The sequence below is a fragment of the Macrotis lagotis genome, chromosome 6 (assembly GCF_037893015.1).
Source record: "Macrotis lagotis isolate mMagLag1 chromosome 6, bilby.v1.9.chrom.fasta, whole genome shotgun sequence".
NCBI classification, from domain to species: domain Eukaryota; kingdom Metazoa; phylum Chordata; class Mammalia; order Peramelemorphia; family Peramelidae; genus Macrotis; species Macrotis lagotis.
This window is the reverse complement of record NC_133663.1, coordinates 213,543,318-213,568,465: the sequence shown is the minus strand read 5'-3', so window position 1 is coordinate 213,568,465 and position 25,148 is coordinate 213,543,318.

Sequence of the window (25,148 nt, the reverse complement as noted above, 5' to 3'; positions counted from 1 at the left end):
AATTCTGTATTTTAAGGAATTGTTTTCTTCTGTGAGATAATATCTCCTTTTATGGTTTACCACTTATGCTTTTTAAGCATTCTTCTCCTTACTCGATTTTTGGACCTCTTTTTACAAATGATCCAGTCTGGTTTTTAAGATGCTATTTTCTTCAGTATTTCTACCATTCTGCTCAGTTGGTTTTCATGATTTTCCCTCCTCTTATTTCTCTTCCAAAGTTTTCTTCTATCTCCCTAACTTGATTTTTAAAATCCTTTTTGAATTCTTTCTTAGCCTGAACCCAATTCAAATTTTTCTTGGAGTCTTTGAATATAGAAACTTTGACTTTATTATCTTCTGAGTATGTATTTTGGTCTTTCATATGAATATGGTAACTGTTTATAGTTGAAGTTTTTCTTCTGTTATTTGCTCATTTCCCCAACCTATGACATGGTTTCAACTCTTTGTCCCAAGCATTTGAGGGTCTTTGAAGCTGTTTTCAGAGATACTTCTAAGGACCTGCAGGTTTTCAATTCTTCTTTGGGGAGATTATGACTTCTCTCCTGACCTGTGCTCTGGTCTATGAGTGACCACCGGTACTCCTTTCTACCCTGAAACTGTGAAAAGAGTCCCTGTCTGCTACAGTATTAAGCTCTGCTATGGAAGTGTTCTTCCTGGGACTTGGACCCAAGTCTGCAACCAAGATCAGAGTATGGGCAAAGCAACAGATTCTTGCCTCAGAGACAGCAAAGAGAACCCTTCTCACTCCCTTACTATCTATGTGCTGAGAGCTCTGGAAGTAGCTTCTCCTGTTGCTGATTCAATGACTACTGAGGTTTCTTCTGGTGTGTTGGGATTCAGGCTTTTCTATTGAGTCCTGTGCTGGGTTGTACTCCTCTCTCTGGTGAAGCAGAGTTTTTCTGCTGATGTTCCAAGGTGATCTTGACAATCCCTGGACTGAGGATCCTGGAAAACACTACCGCTGCCACTGACCCAGTTGCCCAGTTTCATGCTCCTGAATGATTGGGGTATGGTCCAGTGGCTCTGAATTACTTTCTCATTCTGGTGCAGTAGACCCTTCCCACCAATCTTCCAAGTAGTCTTGGGCTGGAAAATTGTTTCACTCAGCTGTTGCTGAGTGCATGCTAGCATTCTAGACTTTGGTTAAATTCATTATGTAAAGATATTTGGAGAGTTTTGGGGGAGAGCTCAGATGAGTCTGTCTTTACTCTTCCATCTTGGCTAAGTCAAGCCTTTCCTGATTTCTCAGCCTTTCATTTCCTCTATGTGGAGAGGTAAAGAATGAAGTACTAAATTCTTCTCAAAATTTTCTTTTATTGAAAACAGAAACTAGACTCTTAGATCACTCCATATTGTACTTTTATCCTGTCTGGTTTCTACTTCACAGACCAATAAGTCTCAATGCTAGGTATCTCCATAACTCCCCTCTCCTGCCTCCTTTTGCATCATATCCCCATTTAGATTGTAAGCTTATATTTCTTTTTTATTAATTGTATCCCAGTGTCAATCATGTTATGGAATTTGATATTTATTGAATTTGATTGAATTGGTCTAGGAAATCCTAATCATTGAAGCTAAAAATTATATCACCTAAACTAATAATACTTGGAGAAGAAGGAAGATTTAATTCTAGTCTGGAACCTCCTTTTGCTGATCATAGCAGAGTGGCCAGATTCTGACCTCAGCCTCATATTTTCCTTCCTGCAGGATACATTAGAGATGTGATTTCTTGCTTTCCTGAAATTCACTTCTAGGCAGATCTATATGGTTCTACCTGAGAAAACTAACATAGACACAAAACATATGACATACCTTCCAAATTTATGTACATACATACATGGAAATTTATCTTTTTATAATTTTTTTTAGGTTTTTGCAAGGCAAATGGGGTTAAGTGGCTTGCCCAAGGCCACACAGCTAGGTAATTATTAATTGTCTGAGGCCGGATTTGAATTCAGGAACTCCTGACTCCAGGGCTATCTGGAGTATTACTATCTCAACCCATAGATAGTAAGGGAGTGAGAAGGGATCTCTTTGCTATTTCTGAGGCAAGACTGTGTTGCTTTGTCCATACTCTGATCTAGGTTGCAGATATTTATCCACTGCACCACCTAACTGCCCCTTTTTATAAAGTTTTTATGAAAATATACAGTTATAGATATATTAGTATTATATACTCACATATATAGATATTTATTTTGTATATGGGCATTACTTATACATATGAGTGTATACAGAGAGAGAAAGAGAGAGAGAGAGACTGATAAAAAGAGAGAATACTCTCTCCAATTCAAATGTATACTGTTTTTTTGTTATTCATGCTTTTTTGTGTAGATTTTTATTTAGCAAAAGAAAATATTGAAAATAAAGTAGAGTGGTAAAATTCCAAAACAAGCCAATGCAGATCCATATGCTGGTGGATCCCTGAGGATTTTTTGGTCATGCTTCCAATGACTGTGGAGAGTTCATACTGTTTGTTGCTGGAGAAATGTTAACCAGGAAGGATGATAAAGCATTTGCTCAGGACTCTATCAAAAATCATGTTTTGCAAAGGCAGTAGCTATTGAATCCATTTCTAAATGTTAAATCAACCCCATGACAATATTGAATTATTCTACAGAGAAAGTTTTCCTTCCTTAGACCTCATAATAAAATGTTTCTATCTCCATTATTCATTCATCACATTCTGTTTCATATTATAACTTTTCTGCGCCACTCTGATCGTGCTTCACTAGATCATAAGCTCCCACCTGTGTTATTTGTTTATGTATCTGACCTTACAGCTGGCATAATTGCTGTTGTTTTTGCTTTTATTGTAATTTTAACCTGTAATGTCACTGCAGGAGGTGAAATTCCCTTTACCAAAAAGAGTAGGTTTCAGTTCTAAATTTTTTTTTTTGATCTTTGCAAGGCAAATGAGATGAAGTTACTTGCCAAAGGTCACATAGCTAGGCAATAACTTTTTTGATTCTTTTTTATGGAAGATTTTTATTTATTTTGCATTTTAAATCCCTCCCATTCTTGCTTCACTACCCCAACCCCCACAGAAGGCTTTCTATTAGTCTTTACATTGTTTCTGTGGTATACAGTGATCTCAGTTGAATGTGATGAGAGAGTAATCATATTGTTAAGGAAGAAAAATAAAGTATAAGAGATAGTAAAATTAAATAATATGATAATGGTCATTTTCCTAAATTGAAGGTAATAGTCTTTAGTCTTTGTTCAAAGTTCACAATTCTTTCTCTGGATATAGATGGTATTCTCTATTGAAGATAGCCCAAAATTGTCCCTGGTTGTTGCACTGATGGAATGATCAAGTCCATCAACACTGATCATCAACCCCATGTTGCTGTTAGGGTGTACAAAAAACAAATAAAAAAAAAAACAGTTCTGCTCATCTTGCTCAGGATCAGTTCATGCAAATCCTTACAGGCTTCCCTGAATTCCCATCCCTCCTGGTTTCTAATAGAACAATATTGTTCCATGACATACATTTTACCACAGTTTGTTAAACCATTCTTCAATTGAAGGACATTCACTTAATATCCAATTCTATGCCACCACAAAGAGGAACGCTATGAATATTTTTGTGCAAGTGATGTTTTTAACCCTTTTTATTAATCTCTTCAGGGTATAAACTCAGTAGTGCTATTGTTGGACCAAAGGATATGCACATTTTTGTTGTCCTTTGGGTATAATTCCAAATTGTTCTCCAGAAAGGTTGGATGAGTTGACAGCTCCACCAACAATGTATTTGTGTCCCAGATTTCCCACATCCCTTTCAACACTGATCATTGTCCTTTCTGGCAAATTTATACTTCTTTATCCATTCTTTTCTTGTGTTTTGTCTGACCAGGTTTTCCAATAAATTCTCTAAGGAAGATTTTTGTATAAGGTCTTTCTTTTATTATTTTGAAATCTTGGAAGAATCAGTATTAGGACAATTAAAATTAGAAAAGATGACATATATAAATATATTATAATACTGAATAAAATATGTATGCATATTTGTGTGAGTATAGTTTAATTTCTAAAATGAGTAAACACTATAATTTCAATTTTTAATATTTTAAAAATTGAAACCTCATAAAATAGATGAAATAATACTTATATACACATTTAGAAATATTTTTAAAGTAATTCATCTGTCTTCAAATAGTAGAGTATTTCTGAAGGAAGAAGTCTTTCTTTCTTCATACTTCAGTCAAAACACTCCATTTAGTATTAAAGGAAGAGAAATAAATTCATTTTGCATAAATATAAATATGATGCTATTATAAGTATAAATATTATATACATAATATATACTAAACAATATGTAGATCACTAAATATAATATATGAACATTTTAGATGTTTTATAAATAGAAAATTAGATATTTTACTTTTATATGGGAAATTTTAATATCACTTATATTTTCACTTCAAATCTAACCAACATATTAACCAAGTCAGAAATTTTATGCAGCTTTATAAACTTATGCCCCCCCTTTATATCCATGTCCTTTAGCAGAGAAAGGAGGATCATTGTAGCTTACTGTTCTTTCTATTTACATTGTTCCTTTTCTTGGTTTGTCTTTCTAATTTTATTTACATTACTTTGCTTTAGTTTATTTAACTCTCCCCATGATTCTCTGTGGGGCAGCTAGTTGCTTCTAGGTGAACAGAGAGTCAGATCTGGCATGAGGAAGATTCCTTTTCCTGAATTCAGATCTGGACTCAGACACTTATATAGAATCCAATATAGGAGGGAAGGTTAAAGTACTGTAAAGAGAAGGTAAAGAGAAGATGTGAGGGAAGCATTATAATAATTTTCAAGTGTTTCATGTACTCTCACAAAGAAGAGCAATTAAAAACCTATGTATCTATAGGGAATCAAGTTAATGGCAATGATTAGAAATTTCATAACATCATTTTTTGGAGGAAAATGAAATGTTTCCTAATGGATATAGCTACAAGAAAATTGTTATGGAGGTCTCCAATCACTTTAGTAGAGGCTAGAAAACCAACTGACAGGAATATGAGTGAGGTAAAAACGATAATCAGAAATGTCAAAACTGAAGGTCAGATTAAAATGTAATTAGTAAATATTTTTAAGATTACAATATAATAAAATACATTGTAATTTTCATTTGTGATTTTCTAAGGCAATATATGATCCACAGGAATCCATTCCCATTTGTATTTGACACTATTAGACTTAAAGAACTTTGAGGCCCTTTCCAACACAGAAATTAATGTGGCTTTTTTTATTGAAATTTCCTGTGGTATCGTAATTCTGTACCTTCCATGGGAGATGAAAGTGGATTGAATGATGATCAAGATAAACACAGTTTATGGTGCCCTCCCCCCTTTCTTTACCAAAGATTAAATGACATTTTATATCCAAGTCAGTGCTTGCATATGTACTTCATTCTGTAACATTCTTCTACTTCTAGCAGTTCAAACAGTCCATAGAAACACAATACACTCTAAAAAAGAAAATGGTTTCAACTTCCCAGATGGAGACAAGATGGTGGAATTAACCCAGTAAACTCAGGAAACTATTTCTACACAATGTGAAATGAAGCATCTACACAAACATTAAAGTTAAAGATGTCATCAAAAAAGTGACAACTGAAAGAAGTTTTCAATTGTAGACATCATAGAGGATCTTCAGTGAAGGTTTGTCTTTTTTGGGAAAAAAGGGGAAGTAAAGCCTAATTAGGCAAGTCCCAGCATCTAGATAGCAAGCCAACAGGGAGGGTTCAAACTCCAGATAAGACTTGAACTTTGAGAACACTGGAGCAAAAGACAACATTGAGTTAGGAACAAATCATTGCAAAGGAGTAACCAAACCTCTGCATAGGCAACCACTGGGTTTGGCCAGTGATAAACCAGGGACCCCAGGCCCAGCACAAAAGGCTGGGATCTATACTCCCTATATCCCAGGAATAGACCAATAAAAAATGAGTAAAAAACTAAAAGAGCACTCACCATAGAAAACTACTATGCAGATAGAGACAATAAAAATGTCACCTCAGAAGAAGAAAGCAGTGACAAATTACCTGCATTGGAAGTCTCAAAGTTATCTATGAATTTGATTCAAATTCTCAACCTTATAAAACCTTATGAAACAATTTAAAAAGAAGAGAGGACAAAGAAAAATGGATAAAGAAATGAGGTCCTTGCAGGAAAATAATGAAAAATTGACCAAATAAATCAACTCCTTTAAAGTAAAAGAAAATTACTATTCAAAAAATAAAAATTGTCAACTGTCAAAGGAAAGCAAGTAAAATCAAAGTAAACCAATTGGAAGAGGAAACACAAAAGCTAACTGAAGAAAATATAACCCTAAAATTTAGAGTTGGATAAAGAGAAACCAAAGAATCTATAAAACATCAAGATTCCTTCAAAGTCAAATGACTGAAAAATTGAAGAAAACATAGAGTAAATTCTAGGAAAGACAAGCAATTGCAAAATAGATCCAGGAGAGATAATTTAAGAATTACTGGTTCCAGAAAGCCTAGATCAAAAAAGAAGAGTCTGAAAAATAAAACAGCTTGATAAAGTTGACAAAAAAAAGAAAATAATCAATTTTGGAGAGGTTATAAAAGGATTGGGACATAATGTATTGCCCAGTATGACCTGATTTTAAAGTACTTCCAAAACCTTTGAGGTTTTTTTGGACATCCCCCCTCCCCCAGATCTTAATTTCTTCAGTGTCTTATGAGAGGCTCTGATTGTTCTCTTGGTCTGTACTCTCGTCTGTGGATGATCACAAGCACTTCCCTTTGTCTTGGGGCTATGAGTGAGGATCCCTGCTCCACTTTAGCAGTATGGGGGCCCAGACTGTGAGTTGAATCTGAGTATGGACAAAGTAGTATAGTCCTGACCCAGGGATAGCAGACAGAACTCAGCAATTTCTCCTGACCCCTTCACCATCTGTGGAATGAGCTCTCAGGAAGTTACTGCTGGGTAACTCTGCAGGTTTCTGGTGAGGGGCTATGCTGAGGTCTCTGCTGAGACTGGGCTGAACTGGGCTCTGAGGTCACTCTCGTGCAATAGAGTTTCCCTACTCGTCTTCTAAGTTGTTCTTGGTGATCCTTTGTCTTGCGAGGTCTGAAAACCATTCATATTGTCATAGACTCAGGCTGGGAGGACTGGAAACTGCTTTGCTCCAGCACAGTAAGACCCAGGCTGTACTGCAGCTTTTTCCAACCCCAGTGGAATAAACCTTTCCTGTGGATCTTCTAAATTGTCTTGGGTTAAAAAATTGTTTCACTCAATCTAACTGTGAGTTCTGCTATTCTAGAATTTGGTCAGAGTCATAATATTTTGGCATTTGGAGTGTTCTTTGTTAAAGCTTCTAGCAACTCCTGCCTCCAATATGCCATCTTGGTTTCCACCCCTCCTGCTTTCCTCATTTGTAAAATGATCTATAGTTAGAAATGGCAATCTCTTCTATTATCTTTTTCTAGAAAATCCCAAAATTGATTGTAAAAAGTTAGACAGGATTGAAGTGACTGAACAAAACAGTCATACTTTAGAATCAATAATAATTGGAAAAGATAAAATAGCTGTTGGGTAAAAACTAACCAAATATATTAAAGAAAGTCTGAAATATGTAGTATCAAATCCAAAGCTTCCTGCCACTGCAAAATAAGGTGAGAAGTGCCTTCTCATATTACTTCTTTTAAGCCCAGCTTGGTCATTATATTTTCACCTCGCAGAAGAATTTGGAACTTTGTGGAAACATAATGAAGTACATATCATTTGGTCTGCTATAGGAGCTTTCTCAAGGTTGCTTTTGGTGTGTCTACCAAAACAAGCTTGTATTCTAATATCTTTTTCAATTAAAAGTAGTAATATCTTCTTCCTCAATCATTTACAGAACATTAAATATGCAGATATTATAGAAGAATAATGAATTTTCCTCTATTATTTCTGAATACACCAAAATAGTGAGAAAGAGATAACAGTGATGATAACAACAGAGGAATGGCAATTCACTAGAGACAACATATGAGAACAGGGAATCTATCAGATACCTTTATATTTAACAAATTTTTGTGGAGTTGAATGTACTTGAAATATCCTAGCATAAGAAAGCCAAATTAACCTCAAAATCACTACTGAGGTATTGTAAATTTCATTTAAGCAAAGATTTAGTTTAATTTGTCTAGCATAATATTATCCTAGACAAAAATAAAACGGAACTCATTCTCAAGAGATTTATATTCCACCTGGATAAGATAAAGATTAGAAAACATGAAACAAATAGAAAATGGGTAGAACTCTAATAACAGGAGATATTAGGAAGGTTTTATATAGGAATTAGAACTTAACTTTGAAAAATTCTTAAAGGCGGAGGTAAGGAGGAAATATATTCCTGGCAAAAGGGAAAGAGAATCTACTATGAAGCAGAGATAGTCAACCATTTGAAGATACCACATATAGCAGTTAGAAAATAAATTTGAGAGAATTTGAAAAAAGGTTGAGAAATAGAAGTTTGATTGCGGATAGGTTAACTTTTTATAAAGCAATATTTAGGTGAAAAACACCTATTAAGTTGCCTGTGGTTTTATGGGGGTTTTTGCTCAAAATAATTGTCTTAGAAAAAAGACAATAAATGAAATAAATCAATGTCTGCCTCTCCCAATATTTTATCTAGAAAGGTACTTTTCTAGATTAAGACCCTCTCTCGGCACATTAGATGCCTGACAAATCTAATATACCTAGAAGCACACACTTCAGAGTGACATGGTTAAGGACAGGTAGATATGGAAAGAGGAAGGAGTTAGTAGGATGGGAATGTATGGCAACAGTGAAAAGATTATTCATTCAAGTTGAAGGTAGAACAAAGAAAAATAACTGAAAACTGTAATGAAACTTTTGAAAAGAGTCAAAAAAAGAGTCAAAACTAAGTACAAGTAGACTGAGAGTTAGTGTGCTTCCCTTACCCAGTACAGACTAGATGATGAATGTTGAGACACCAATATCATTTAATATTGTATTAGAATTTCTAGCTGTAGCATTAAAAGAAAAATATATTGAACAAATTAAAACAGACACAAAGAAAACAAAATTATCACTCTTTGAGGATCATATTTTTGTATGCTTAGAAAATCCTAGAAAATCAAGAGCAACCACAACAAAACTACTTGAAACAATGAACAGTTTCACCAAAGTAGCAAGATATTCATTTTAAATAAGTGAAGACAACATAAAATATTTGGAAATATAGCTACCAAAACAAACTCAGGGATTATATAGACAAATAAAAATTGTTTTCACACAAATAAAGAAAGATCTGAGCATTTGGAGAAATATTATTTTTTCCAGAAAGGTCAGCCAATATAGCAAAAATGGCAATTCTATTTAAGTTAATTTACTTATTCAGTATCATACCATCAAAATACCAAAGAATTATTTTATAAAGCTAGAAAACGTAATAACAAAATAAATCTGGAAGAACAAAAAGGCAAGAAAATCAAGTAAGCATAAAAATCAATATCGAATTAAGTTATCTAGCAGATTTAAAACTGTAATAAAAATTGATAATTGTCCAATAATTTGCTATTGACTAAAAAAATGGAGTGATAGATCACTGATAAACTACATATGGTAGACAATGGCCTTAGTAATCTAATGTTTGATAAATCCAAAGTTCCTAACTTTTGGGTAAGAACTGACCATTTGACAAAAATTGTTGGGTGTGGGGGGCCAAGGTGATGGTGAGAAGCCAGGCACTGTCCTAAGGTCTCCTGGCTTTCCCTCAGATCTAATATGAATCAAGCCTCTTAACTAAAATTAGATCTACAAAATGCAGAGAAGAAAAAAGCAAAAGAATTTCTACCAACAAGCTCTGTCTCAGGGAACCATGGGTGAACCAGGGGAGAGAGTAGAGCAGCCAGCACAGGGGTGGCAGGGTTAGGCCCAGGAACTAACCTAAGAACAGCCATGGAAACTTTGGCTGTGTGTGCCATGGGCCAAGGGCTGGAGAGCTCCAGAGAATCTGGAGGCAGAATTCCAGCACAGCAGGAGGAAGAGGTCCTAAGTATGGTTGGACATTGATCTGGTCAGCCTGGCTGGTCTGGAAGATCAGTGCCAAGAGCCCTGTATTTTCAATAGAGTACTTGTGTTTTGAATTAATACCCCCATCCCTGTGGGAGAAAGTGATTCTTCCCAGAATAGACACAATAACAATCCCCCCATCAGGTATGGGTAGTAGATCTCTCTCAGTACTGAGTGGAGAATAAGAAGACTAACTATCTAGCTTGAGGGCCCAGGCCATAGTGTTTTAAGATAATCCAGACCCTGCTGCCCCTCCAATCGCTAGGGCTAGGGAATGGGCCAAAAACAAAGGTCACAGATGTTCCAAAGAAAGCAACCAGCATCCCCTACTGGATGACCCACTTGGAGTTACTAAGTCCAGTGAGCAAAGCTTCTAGGAATTTCAAAACCAAGGGATTGTGAACTAGCTCCTTCCGTAACAGAAGATACTAAGAAAATGAAGACAAGTCAGAGGAAAAAGGGGGGGGGTCCATTGAAAGTTACTTCAAAGACAAAGATCCTAACTCTGAGAGACTAGAACTTCTAGGGGGAATTTGAATTGGACTCCAGTCCAGAAAGACTTCTTAGTACAGATCAGGATGGAGATAAAATTCAATTGGAAAAACTGGGAAAAGAAATGCAAAAGAAAATTAACACATTGCAAGAAAAAATTAAAAACTTTGCAATAAGAAAACAAATCATTGGAAAATAAAACTGGACAAAGTACAAAAAGAAAATAATTCTCTCAAAGCCACAATTGGGCAAATGCGAAACTCCTTCAAAAATAGAAATTGTAAAAGTTAAATGAAGAAAATTCTTCTCCAAAAAGGAGAATTGGAGAGTGAAGGAACTGCATCCTCCCCAAGGCAGCCCCAGGCACCTGGGAGTTGTGGTTCATGGCATCAGGTGAAGTTTCCTGACCTATTCCTGGGGTGCACTGGGCACAATGTGGAAGATCAGTGGGGGATCCCCTACCAAAGTGAGCATGTGAAACCCAGTGCTCATATCACTCAGCTAGCAGTGGTGGCAATGACAGCCCAGATGCAGGAAATGGAAGCAGGTGTATCCAGTAAGCAGGAGCCCCCAGGCAACTGAGCTTTGAGTGCTCAGCCTGCCAAAGGTAGGGGAGTGGAGAGATATTTCCAAGGTCCATCCTCTGTACCTGGAACAGGACTCTGGGGTTTTGCTCACATTCAGATCATGATCACATTCTAGGCCCTCCATAGAACAGCAGGACACCCTCCCCCACCTCAGCCCCGTAGCAGAGGGGTGAGCTTGTTGTCATTCACAGACCAGGAGGGAAGACAGAGCTTCACACACTGAGATCCTTGGGGGGGGGGGTGTCCCAATAATACTCAAAAGCTCAGGAAGCACCCTAAAACCAGGCACAGTCTGGGGAAATGAGTAAACAGAGAAAAAAGAACACCATTGAGAAATACATTGTTTATGAACCCAAGAAGGAACAAAATACTCAAACTGAAGATGAGGAAGTAAGCTTCTGCATCTAAAGATTCCAAGAAAAACAGAGATTGGGCTTAGTCTGTGACTGAGCTCAAAAAAGATTTTGAAAATAGAGTAAGGGAGATAGAAAAAAAATTGGGAAAAGAAATGAGAGATGCAGGAAAAACATGAAAAAGAAGTCAGCAGTTTAGTTAAAGAGATCCAAAAAATGCTGAAGAAAGTCACATGTTAAAAACCAGCATAAGTCAAATGGATTAAACTGTTTAAAAAGGTATCGAGGAGAAGAATGCTTTAAAAAGCAGAATGGGCCAGATGGAAAGATGAGAAAGCTCTCTGAGGAAAATAAATCCTTCATATGCAGAATGAAGCTGAGGGAAGATAATGACTTTACAAGAAGCCAAGACACAATACTTCAACACTAAAAGAATGAAAAAATTAGAAGAAAATGTGAAAGATCTCATTGAAAAAACATATCTGGAAAACAGATTCAAGACAGATAATTTAGAAATTATTGGGATACCTGAAAGTCATGATCAGGAAAAGAGCCTTGATCTCATTTTTAAAGAATTCTTACAGGAAACTTGCCAAGGTTTCCTAGAAGCAGAGGAAAAAATAGAAATTGAGAGAATCCACTGATTCCCCTCCCCCCCTGGAAAGAGATTCAAAAAAAACCCAACCCCTAGGAATATTATAGCCAAGTTCCAGAACTCTGAATAGAAAAATATTACAAGCAGCCAGAAGGACACAATTCAAATATCATGGAACTGCAGTCAGGATCACACAGAACTTAGCAGCAACTACATTAAGGTCTCATAGAACTGGGAAAATAATATTCCAGAAATCAAAAGAGCTTGGAATAGAACTGGGAATCAACTACCAACAAAACTGAACATCCTCTTCCATGGGAAATGATGAACTTTCAATAAACCGGGGTAATTTCAATTGTGCCTGATGAAACAACTAGAGCTGAACATAAAGTTCGATCTTCAAATATGTAGGACTAAGGTGAAGCATAGAGAATGGAGGAGAAGGGTAAAACATGAGGGACTTAATGATGATGAACTGTATTCCTGCATAGAAAAATGATACTGATAATACACATATGAAACTCCTTATTTAATAAAGCATGTAGAAGCAGCTTTTATAGGTGAAGCACAGGAGAGAGCTTAATTTGAAGATATAATATATTGTATAAATGGAGTCAGTGCCTAAAAGGGAAAAGTAATGTGAGTAAGAGAAAGGAGAGGTGGAATAGGGCAAGTTATTTCACATAATGATATTTTTTATTATTGCAATGATTCGGAAGCAGGGAAGGTAAAAGAGAATGAAGGAATCTTCCCTCTCATCCAAGGTGGCTTGGAGAGGAAACAGCATATATACTCAATGGGGTACAGACATATAGAGTAAAAAGGAGAGAAGGGAACAGGAGGAAAGGGGGATGTGAGTGATAGAGGAGAGAGTGGACCATGGGGGGAGTGGTTAGATATAACACATTTTCATTTTTACTTCTTGTAAAAGGCTGGGTTTGGATGGTGTGACCAGGACCTCAGGACTGGGTGGTTGCTGGGCCTTAGGGCTGGTATGTGGACTCAGGGCCTCATGGCTCCAGAGCCAATGATTAGTTTGCTGCACCACTCAGCTACCTTACAGCATATTTAAGAAGAGGGACAGAGGAGGGACAGCTAGGTGGCACAGTGGTTAGAGTACTGACCCTAGAGTACCTGAGTTCAAATCAGGCCTCAGACACTTAACAATTACATAGCTGTGTGGCCTTGAGCAAGCCACTTAACCCTATCACCTTGCAAAAAAAAAAGAGGAACTGAGTGAAAGGAGAGAGAAAATATAGTATATGGGTACTGTAAGATATGAATGGAGGGAGTTGTGATCAACAATGGCAACAGTGGAAAAACATGTAAGTAGCTTTTGTGATGGATTTATCATAAAGAATGTGATCCACCCACTACAGAGCTGGTGGTGTTGGAACACTGACTGAAGCACATTTTTTAATTTTTTTATTTTTTTTTCTCTTTCCTTTATTGTTGATGAGGCTTTATATTTTTTGGGAGGAGGGGGTATTATGTTTACTCTTAAACAAGAATATTTTCGTAATGCACAAAAACATCATATATATATATATATATATTTATATATATAAATAAATATATATATATATATATATATATATATATATATATATATATATATATACATATTAAAAAAGAGAATGGAATCTATGGAACCTAATGACTTCATGAAACAACTAGAATTTTTTAAACAATACCAAAAACAAAATAGAAGAAAGCATAAAATACCTTATAGGCACAACTGACCTAGAGAATAGATCTAGAAAATATATTTTAGAATCTTTGGGCTTCCTGAAAACATTGTGGATAAAAAAAGTCTGGATCAATATTTCAAGATTTAGTGAGGGAAAATTTCCCTGATATCAGGGAAACAGAGGGCAAAATAGTTATTAAAAGAATACATTGATCTCTTCCTGAAAAGGATCCTGAAATGAAAACATACACTATTTTTTTAAATTTCCAGAATTGGCAGATTAAATAGAAAATCCTGCTAGCAGCTAGAAAGAAACAATTTAGATACCATGGAGTCAGAGCAAGTATTACACAGGTTCTGGCTGCATCAACATTAGGGGATACAAGGTCCTGGAATAGGATGTTCCAAAGAGCAAGGGAGCTTGGAAAGAAGCCAAGCATTTACTATTTGGTGAAACTGAGCTTTCTCTTCCAGGGGTAAAAATGGACATTTAAGGGAGCCAAGATGGCAGGAGCAGTACAAGCTCTTTTTGGTATTCTCTCCAAAATATTTCAAAAATCTTAAAATTAAACATCTATATAAATCATCAAGAGACAGAACCCACAGAAATATCCAGTGAGGCAATTATCCAGCCCAAGGTAACCTGAAAAATAGTGGGAAGACTCTGTTCCATGGGGTTGGAGGGGTAGTAGCATTCTAGGGTGAAGAAACTTCAGCCTCCCAGGAAAAGCCCCAGGGCACTTGGGATCTCCCACTCCTAGCAAGAGAAGCAATTTCCTGACCTGCATGCCAGGGAGCACCAAGCCCAACTTGGAAGATAAACTCTGCCAGAGCAAGCACAGAGCACAGAACCTCAGCACAGCCACGGTCCTCAGCACAGCCCAGAACCCAAGAAAGAGAACCAGGCTGGTATAGCCACCTTGCAGGAGCCTCTGGGTAGCCTTGTCCTGAGTGCTCAGCCTGTGGAAGGTAAGGGAATAGAGGGAGACTGCTGAGGTCTGTCCTCTGTCCCTGGAACAGGACTCAGTGGTTTTGACCACTTTCTGACCCTGGCGACAGTCAAGGCCCCCATAGGCTCTTGGACAGAGGGTTGAACTTGTGATCATTCAACAGACTGGGGGAGCAGTCAGAGTCTCACAAACTGAAGTCCTTGTGGGAGTGTCCCAATAATACTCAGAAGCTCAGGAAGCAACCCCAAACCAGGCACAGTCTGGGAAAAATGGGTAAACAGAAAAAAAAGCATCTGAGCATAGAAATTTACTTTGGTCCCATGGAAATCCAAACCCCACAATCAGAAGGTGAGAAAGTCCAGGTTTCTGCTTCTAAAGATTCCAAGAAATATAGAAGTTGGGCTGAGACTATGACAGAGATCAAAAAAAAGACTTTGAAAATCAAGTAAAGACATAGAAGAAAAATTGGGAAAAGAAATGAAAGAGATGCAGGTAAAACATGAAAAAGATGTCAGCAGCTTAGTCAAGGAGATCCAAAAAACGTTGAAGAAAATAACATGTTAAAAACCAGCATAAATCAAATTGTAAATCAGTTCAAAGAGTTATTGAGGAGAAGAATGCTTTAAAAAGCATAAATGGCCAGATGGAAAAAGAGATAAGAAAGCTTTTTGAGGAAAACAAATCCTTCAGATGAAGAATGGAGCTAAAGAAAGCTGATGACTTTTTGAGAAATCAAGATAAAATAATTCAACAGCAAAAGAATGAAAAATTAGAAGAAAATGTGAAATATCTCATTGAAAAAACAACAGATCTGGAAAACAGATCTAGCAAAGACAATTTAAAAATTTCTTTGGATACCTGAAAGTCATGATCAGGAAAAGAGCCTTGACTCATTTTTAAGAAATTTCCACAGGAAAATTGCCCTGACATCCTAGAAGCAGAGCAAATTATAAATTGAGAGAATTCACTAATCTCCACAGGAAAGATATTTAAAATAAACCAACCCCCAGAAATATTACAGCCAAGTTCTGGAACTCCCAAGTGAAAGATAAAATATTACAAGCTGCCAGAAGGACACAATTCACATATTTTGGAGCTGCAGTCAGGACCACAGGACTTAGTAGCAACTACATTAAGAGCTTGTAGGACAACAGAAATAATATTCCAGAAAGCAAAAGACCTTGGAATGCAACTGTGAATCAACTATCCAGCAAAATGGAACATTGTCTTCCAGGGGAAAAGATGGACTTTCAACATAACAGAGAATTTCAAATGTACCTGTTGAAATGACCAGAGGTGAACAGAAAGTTTGATCTCCAAATAAAAGACTCAGGTGAAGTAGAGAGGGTTGATGATAATGGTAAATTATAATGGACTTAATTATGATGAACTGTATGCATGGAAATGATAGTGATAACACTCATATGAGCCTCATTTAATAGAGAGGGCAAAAGGAGATTTTATATATGAGGCATAGGAGAGAGCTGAATTTGAAGATATATTATGAAAATGGAATTGATGGGTAAAAGGGAAATGTACTGCAAGTAAGAGAAAGAAGAGGTAGAAATACTAAGCTATTTCATGTTGCTCTAGCAATCTTATGAAAGGGGAGGAAGGCAAGAGGGAATGAGGGAGCCTTCATTCTCATCAAAAATGGCTCAGAGAGAAAACAGAATACACACTTAAAAGGGTATAGATGTCTAGAATAAAAAGAAGAGAAGGGTGTTGGAGGAGGGGAGGTGGGATATAGATAATAGAGGAGAGGGTAGATAATAGGAGAGGATATTCAGATATAACACATTTTCCTTTTTATTTTTTGAAATGCGCTGGGATTGGTTGCTCTGTCTGTGACCACAGAACTGAGTGGTGGCTGGCTCTCTGGGGTGGGATGTGGGCTTGGGGCCTCCTGTCCCCACAACAAATGATCTGTCCACTGCACCACTTGGCTACCCCACAGCACATTTTTGAAGAGGGTCAGAGTGAAAGTAGAGAGAAAATTTAATAAATGGTAGCGGGGAGGAATGGATGGAGGAATTGCAATGGAGCAACAGCAGCTGTGGAAAAATATTGAAATAACTTCTCTGATGGACTTATAAATTAAAGAAAAATTTAAAAAGGACATTTAACCAATTAGGAGGCTTCCAACTTTAACTGGCGAAAAGACTAGAGCTAAATAGAAAATTTGGACTTCAAAATTTGGACTTCAGAATTTGGACTTTAAGTCTCAAGAGACACATGAAAAGGTAAAAAAGGGAAAAGCAAAAAATGTTAGCCAATAAGATGAAACTGGCTATATCTCCACCTGGAAGAAAGAATCACAAAACTCTTGAAATTGTAATTCTACTAGAGAGAATATGCTTAGCCAGAAGCAATGGACTCTCATGACGTGTCCATGACTGATAGAATGATTTAAAAACAACATTTACTCAAAAGGGGGGGGGATAATAAAGTCATGGGAGGATGGAAGGGGGTAAATCATATTATATGTGGAGGTACAAAAGACCAATTGCAATAGAGGGTAAGAAGGCAGAGAATGAGAACCACCTGAATCTTACTCTCATAAAATTTGACTCAAAGAAGGATTAACATACACATACTGAGTTACATTGAGAAACTCATCCTACCTTTCAAACATCAAAAGAGGAAAGGAGTGGGGAGAAAAAGAGTAACTAACAGAAGTAAGGGAAAGATGAAGGGGGAAAGAGAAAGGGAAAAGAAAGGGGAAGGGGGTTGGATATAAGGGGGCAAATACCCAAAGGAAGTGGTATTCAGAAGCAAAATACACAGGAATATGGATAAAGTGAACAAAGGGGAAAATATAAACTTTGGGAAAATAGCATAGAGGGCAATAGAGAGTTATTAATTATAACTTTGAATGTTATGAACTCTCCCACAAAATGCAAATGAACAGTATAGTGGATTAAAACTAGAATCCTACATTATGCTGCTTACAAAAAACTCATTTGAAGTAGAGAGAAAGAAAGAGGTTAAAGTTAAAAGGAAGGAGCAGATTATATTTTGCTTAGCTGAAATGAAAAAGTCAGGGTAGCAATCCTTATCTGAAACAAAGCAGCTGGAAAAATACTTCTCATTAAAAGAGATAAGGAAAGCATCTACCTGCTCCTAAAAGGTACCATAGACAATGAAGCAATTTCAACGCTACATATGTATGTACCAAGTAGTATATCAACCAAATTCTTAGAGGAGAACAAGAAAAAGTTACAGGAAGATATAGACCACACAACTCTACTAGTGGGAGAACTCAACCTCCCTCTCTAAGATTTAAATAATTCTAATGATAAAATGAACAAGAAATATGTTAAGTAAAGTAAATACAGTGTTAGAAAACCTAGACATGATAGAACTCTGGAGAAAATTGAATGGGGATAGAAGGGAATATACTTTTTTCTGCAATGCATGGCATTTACACAAAAATTAATGATGTACTAGATTATACAAATATCATAATCAAATGCAGAAGAGCAGAAATAGTGAATACTTTCTTCTCAGTTCATAATGCAATAAAAATCATGGGCAATAATGGGCCTTGGACAGATAGACCTAAAACAACCAGAAATTAAATAATCTCATTTTAAGAACTTGTGGATAAAACAGCAAAGTATAGATAGAATTAAAGATTTCATCTGAGATAATGACAATAATAAGACAACACCCAAAATCTTATGTGGTATAACCAAGGCAGTTATTAGGGGATAAATTATATCTTAAATGCTTGCATGAATAAAATAGAGGAAGAAGCAATCAATGCAACTAAAAAATTGAGAAAGAACAAGTTAAATTAAATAACAATCAAATAACAAATTAGAAGTTTTAAAAATTAAAGGAGAAATTAACAAAATTGTAAGCAAGAAAATTATTGAACTAATAATAAAAATCAAGAGTTGGTTTTATGAAAAACAATAAAATTGATAAAAAAAACTTTGGATAATTTGATTAAAAAAGAAAACCAAATAATTAAGTCAAAATTATTTTGACCAATGGTAATATTGTCTAATTGCCAATAAATTTTATAATCTAAGTGAAGTGGATGAATAATTACAAAAATATAAGTTGCCAAGGTTAAATGAAGAGGACATTAAATATCTAAATAACCCTATCTCAGTAAAAAAATTCAACAAGCCAGTATTAAACTCCCTAAGGAAATATTTAATTATACCCAAAAGGCAATAAAATGTGCATACCCTCAAATCTAGCAAAATCTCTACTGGTTCTATACCTGAAGACCTGAAGAGATCATTACTAGGTTAAAATAGTCACTTCTACAAAAATATTCATAGCAGTTCTTTTTGTAGTAGCAAAGAATTGGAAATCAAATGAATGTATATCAGGTGGGGAATGGCTGAACACATTATGGTATGTGTATGTTATGGAATACTATTGTTTTATTATAAACCAGGAAGGGTGGGTTTTCAGAGAAGCCTGGAAAGACTTGCATGAACTGATGCTGAACAAGGTGAGTGGAACCATAAGAACATTATATACTATATCAGCAACATGGAGGTGATGATTAATCTTAATGCACATGCTCATTCCATCAGTGCAATGAGCAGGGATAATTTTAGGGTATCTGTGAGAAAAAATTGTGGAGTTTAAACAAAGACCAAAGTTTATTAACTTCAAAATTTTTTAAATGTAGTCCTATGTATTAAACAATTTTGTTATCTTTAATATTTTATTTTTTTCAAGGATAGGATTGTTTTTCTCTCAACACATTCAGTTTTGATCATTGCATGTCATGGAAACAATGTAATGATTATCAGACTGCCTTCTGTGGGGAATAGAAGAGGGAAGGAGGGTTGAGGAAAAATTGTAAAATTGAAAACCTTACAAAATATGTTGAGTCAAAGCTATTAATATAATTGGAAAACAAATAAAATGTTTATATAATAATTATTGAGAAAACATTAAAGCATTTTGAAAGAAACATGGATCTTATACCATCAACCAAAATAAGGTCCAAATGAATAAATGATGTAGACATCAAATGTTGATATAAATTATAAATATAAAAAGATTTAGACAGAAGTTAATTAGAGGAATATAGAAAAATGTATCTATTGAATTTATTTATTTGTTGAATTTAAGGATAGAAGAGTTTATATTCAAACAAGATATATAAAAAATGATTATGGGAAGTATAATAGGTAATTTTGATCACATGAACTTTACAAGCTTTTGCACAAGCCAAAATTCTAAAGAAAATATAAAACCAGATATTGGATACTGATACACTCATTTTCATAAAATGTATTTTCTTTTCTCTAAAAATAATGATAAGGTTTACTTTTAGCTCCCCAAAATGGAAAATGTTATTAGAGAATGACAAGGAATAAAATGAAGCATTGTCTGTCTGCCTTGTATTTTACTTAGAACGAATACCTTCCTATATAAAAATCATTTCTCAGCACTTTCTAAATCTGACAACTCTAATTGTCTATGAATTTGCAGCTTTAGAATATTGCCTTGTTTTGAGCCTAACCCTCCAAAATGTATTTAAATATGTGTCCTTAAAATCTAGCAATAAAAGTGAATCTATCATACACAAACAATAAAAAGAAAACTTCCATTTGCAGAAGAATATGAATGACACCTCTAAAAATTGGAATTCTTGATATTGGCAAAATGGAACTGAAAAAATAAAACTTTCTTTGAACTTTATTCAAAGAGAATTAATTCTGTTACAGAATTCTATAGAATATTATTAATTTAAGTTATTAGAGATATAGTTATTTTGAATTATACTATTTTCAAATGCTTCTCAAAAATATTTTTCTAAAAAGTATGCAATTACTCTCTAACTGCTATGGAAAAAATGTAAGATCCAATGTTTTCTTTTTTCCTTCTTTGTTCACCCTTGGTGGGCCATTGAGAGCATCAGAAGTAAATGAGAGGTGTGGCTAGGTGGCACAGTGGATAGAGCACTGGCCCTGGAATCAGGAGTACCTGACTTCAAATCCAGCCCTGGACACTTAATAATTACCTGGCTGTATGGTGTTGGGCAAGCCACTTAAACCCATTGACTTGCAAAAACCTAAAAAAAAGTGAATTAGAGAATTCTTGGCAATCACAGAGGAACAGAATAATAATGACTTCTTTAAAAATATACTTTTATTAATATATCTACCTTTTACATCAACTCAATTTTTACCTATATACTTTTCTCCACATCCTTTAAGAAACATTTCTTATAAAAAAAAAGGGAAAGAAAAGTGGTAAAATAGTTTCTCAAAACTGGCCAATGTAGTAAAAAAAAATCTGATATATGCAAAATTGCACACATGCAAATTATCCCCCACCTCTGCAAAAGAGAAGAAGGAATATATATTCTCACATATCTTTTCTAATACTAGTCTTCTACTTTTTAATTTGTGACTTTCAAATATTATTTTGTAGTTGACATTCACTTACAAGAACTGATTAAAATAATATGTTTATCAGTTCATGTTTTTCTGTATTCATCATATTCATTGTTTCTTCCAATTTAATAATACTTCATTCCATTCATGTAAGACAATTGGATCAGCCATTCTCCAAATTAAAGTTTTTATTTGTACAAATATATTTATACATACATATATAAATTCATATATAATGGATTTGTAGAAAAATAAACAACATATATTATAAAAATTTTATTAAGTTGTAAGGCAGTTTTAAAAAAAATTCTCCTTTACATCTTGTAAATAATAGTCTTAATAAGACGTGAGGTCATTAGTGGCAGAATCAATAGGGCACTGAACCTATAGTCAAGACAAGTTCAACTCTAGCCTCAGATATTTAATAGCTATGTGACTGTGGAGAAGTCAATTAACCCTGCTTGCCTCAGTTTCCTCATGTGTAAATTGAACTGGAAAAGGAAATGCAAAACTAGGCCAGTATCTTTGCCAGTATCTTTGTCAAATGGAGTAATGAATAATCAGAATCAACTGAAATGAACAACTGATAAATTAAATCAGGCATAATAATCACTTTGTTTTGTGTTTATTGATAAACTGGCAGTAGAGGCAACCCACTTAACCACCATTCATTCCTTTACTTCACATTTCCTTCTATTTCTAACAAATTTAGGGATCTTGTTAAACACAGATCCTGAATACCGAATACAGCAAATTGATTAAGTACATTATAATTCTAATGTCTTCACAATGTGTTACTGTTTGTATTCATGTTGTCATTTAGCTCTAAGATGATCAACGTGTTTTATTGAATTCTAAACTTTAAAACCTCTCTAAATTAAGCTGGTAATGAGCTTTTGGATTAATTAGTGCTTTAAAAAGAAAAAAAAATCTCAAGCTAAGATTCAATTTCCCATAGCTTTATATATTTATATTTAAAACTACAATGGAAAATTAAGAATTTCACACAAATTTGAATCCATATCAGAATATACTGCTGTTATTTGATGAAATACCCAAACTAAAGATTATTTTAATTTACTATAATTTGACCCAATGAATGTGTTTAAATATGCTATCTAGACTTATGAAAAAAACATAATTCATTTTGTGATGTAGCTTCTCAGTTCCAAATATTTCCAAATATGTGTTTTTCCAAGAAGAGTATACATTTTCTATTTCTTTTTAAAATTGGTAGGAAGCAATTAGATACATGTTTATTTTCATTTTTATTCATTTTTTTTAGGTTTTTGCATGTCACATGGGGTTAAGTGGATTGCCCAAGGCCACACAGTTAGGTAATTATTAAGTGTCTGAGGCTGGATTTGAACTCAGGTACTCCTGACTCCAGGGCCAGTTCTCTATCCATTGTACCACCTAGATGCCCCCCTGATATATGTTTATTTTTAATCATAAATTAGGGAAAATCTAATGATTTGTGATTTGAAATAATTAGATCAATGGAGGTATTTTGTATTTAAGAAGCTAAATTTTTCTTTGTACTTATGATCTGCATGCTAACAAGCCCTTAATTTCTCTTCATCAGATATCTCCACTCAATAGTCACAAATCCTTCCTGTAAAGAACACCACTGACCTGGGTTTGTCTCCTTAGCTAAATCACAGCCTTTCTGAGGTCTGTTTCTTCAACTGTAGAAGGGGTTACTGCCATTTTCACAGGGTTGTAAGGAAGAGCAAAAGAAGTGGTGTTATTTCTTCAACTTCATCTCCAGAACTTCCCTTCACCAATGCTAGCTCATATAAAATCTTCTCATTTTTCCTTGAATCTTTCAGTCTATCTAGCATTGTTCTATAAGCATGTTCTTTCTCCTTTCCTCTTTACTTATTTGTATCTTACACTTCTCATTTCATCTCCAGCCTACATTCCAGTAATTACACAATCTTATCTTTCCTGTGACCACTCTCACCTTAGACTTCCTACAGAACACATCCTTTGCCTATATCACTTATATGACACAGTAAGTAATACTTTGCATTATTTTATTCATTCCACATTTGGTACAGTTCAAGGTTTTCTGTATTCAACATAGTTATTTTTTCTTACAGCACAGAAAAACTTCATTCAATTCATGCTCCATAATTTTTTTAGTCATACACCAAATAAAAAGATTTGTATTAGTCTCCTAGGAAACAATAACGAAAATGAATATAAAAATATGGTTTACCTTTTCCTCCTTCAGGGCAGTTTATAGAAGAAATTCAGGTAAACAAGGTTAAGTAAATTACTCAGAGCTAGTAAGTATCTAAGGTAGCTTTTGAAGACTTTTTAACTTTGGATTCAGTGCCTTATTCATTGTACCACCTATCTCTATCAGATTTATTAAGTCCTTATTATGTATAAGGTGTCAAAGGGGATTTAAAAAATACCTAGGGGGTATTTTATTTTTTATAATATATTTTATATTTTATTATTTCATATATATTATATATTTACTATATTTTATAATATATAGTTACTATTTATTTTACTATTTATTTGTATATTTATGTTTGCAAAAATAAAATTTTTGATTTGGAAAATGACTAAACCGATTTTGGTACATGAATGGAATGAAGCATTTCTATGCTATAAGAAACAACTACAATGAATACAGAGAAAATTTAAACTGATCCAAATATTTGTATCTTTTGCTTGCAAATATTGTATTCTTGGTTCTGCATACTTCAGTTACTATCAGTTCATATAAGTGAACAAGAAAAACAAAATAATTTTTAAAATCACAAAATTGAAAATAATATTAGTATTAGAAAGTGATATGAGAAGATATTTTCCTTGTGTGTAACCTTGCATGTGTCAAGTTTTTTTCACTGAATTCATCAGGGTTGATCAATTATTCTTTTCTCTTCTTTTTTAAAAATTTGATATGGGGGGGGCGGAGCCAAGATGGCGACATGAAGGGATCCAGTCTTAGGAGCTCTCTGATAAAAACTCATAAACTAAGGACTCTAACTAAATTTTCAAGAGACAGAACACACAAAGGGACCCAGTGAGGCAGTTCTCCTACTCAAGGTAACCTGGAAAAGAGCAGAAAGTCCCTGCTCCCCAGGGTCAGAGGGGGGGCCTGCCAGAGTGGTGGCCCGCTAGAGCCAAAGAACTTCAGCCTCCCGGAGGCAGCCCAAGGGTGCTGGGAGCCACAGCTCACAGCAGCACAGGAGTCTCCTGAGCTTCACCCCGGGGAGCACCGGCAATAAGTCAATAAGTGGGGGAACAGCGGGGGACCTCTGTCAGAGCGAGCACATGGAGCCCAGCCCTTAGGGCACACAGGGAGCAGCTTGGTCTTTCTGCAGCCCAGAGCAGGAAACAGAAGCAGGCAGAGCTGGTAAGCAGGAGCCCCCAGGGCATGAGCCCATTGAGCTGAAGAGGGGAGTGAAGAGAGACTGCAGAGCTCTGTCCTCTGCCCCTGGAACAGGACTCTGTAGCTCTGACCACATTCAGATCCTGAATGCAGTCTAGGCCTCCCCATAGAACAGGAGGGCCCCCCCACCTCAGCCCCGTGGCAGAGGGGGGCGCTTATGGTCATTCACAGACCAGGAGGGAGGGCAGAACCTCACACACTGAGACCCTTGTGGGAGTGTCCCAAAAGCTCAGGAAGCACCCCACAAAAACAGGCTTAGGCTGGGAAAATGAACAAACAAAGAAACAAGAGGAAGACCATTGAGAAATATTTTGCAAATGAGCCCAAGAAGGATCAAAATACTCAGTCTGAAGATGAGGAAGCACAAGGTTCTGCATCTAAAGACTCCAAGAAAAAACAGAATTTGGGCTCAGGCTATGATAGAGCTCAAAAAAGACTTTGAAAATCAAATGAGGGAGTTGGAAGAAAAACTGGGAAAAGAAAGGAGAGAGATGCAGGAAAAACATGAAAATGAAGTCAGCAGCTTAGTGAAGGAAATCCAAAAAAAATGCTGAAGAAAATAGCATGCTAAAAAACAGCCTAGGTCAAATGGATAAAACAGTTCAAAAAGTTATTGAGAAGGATGCTTTAAAAA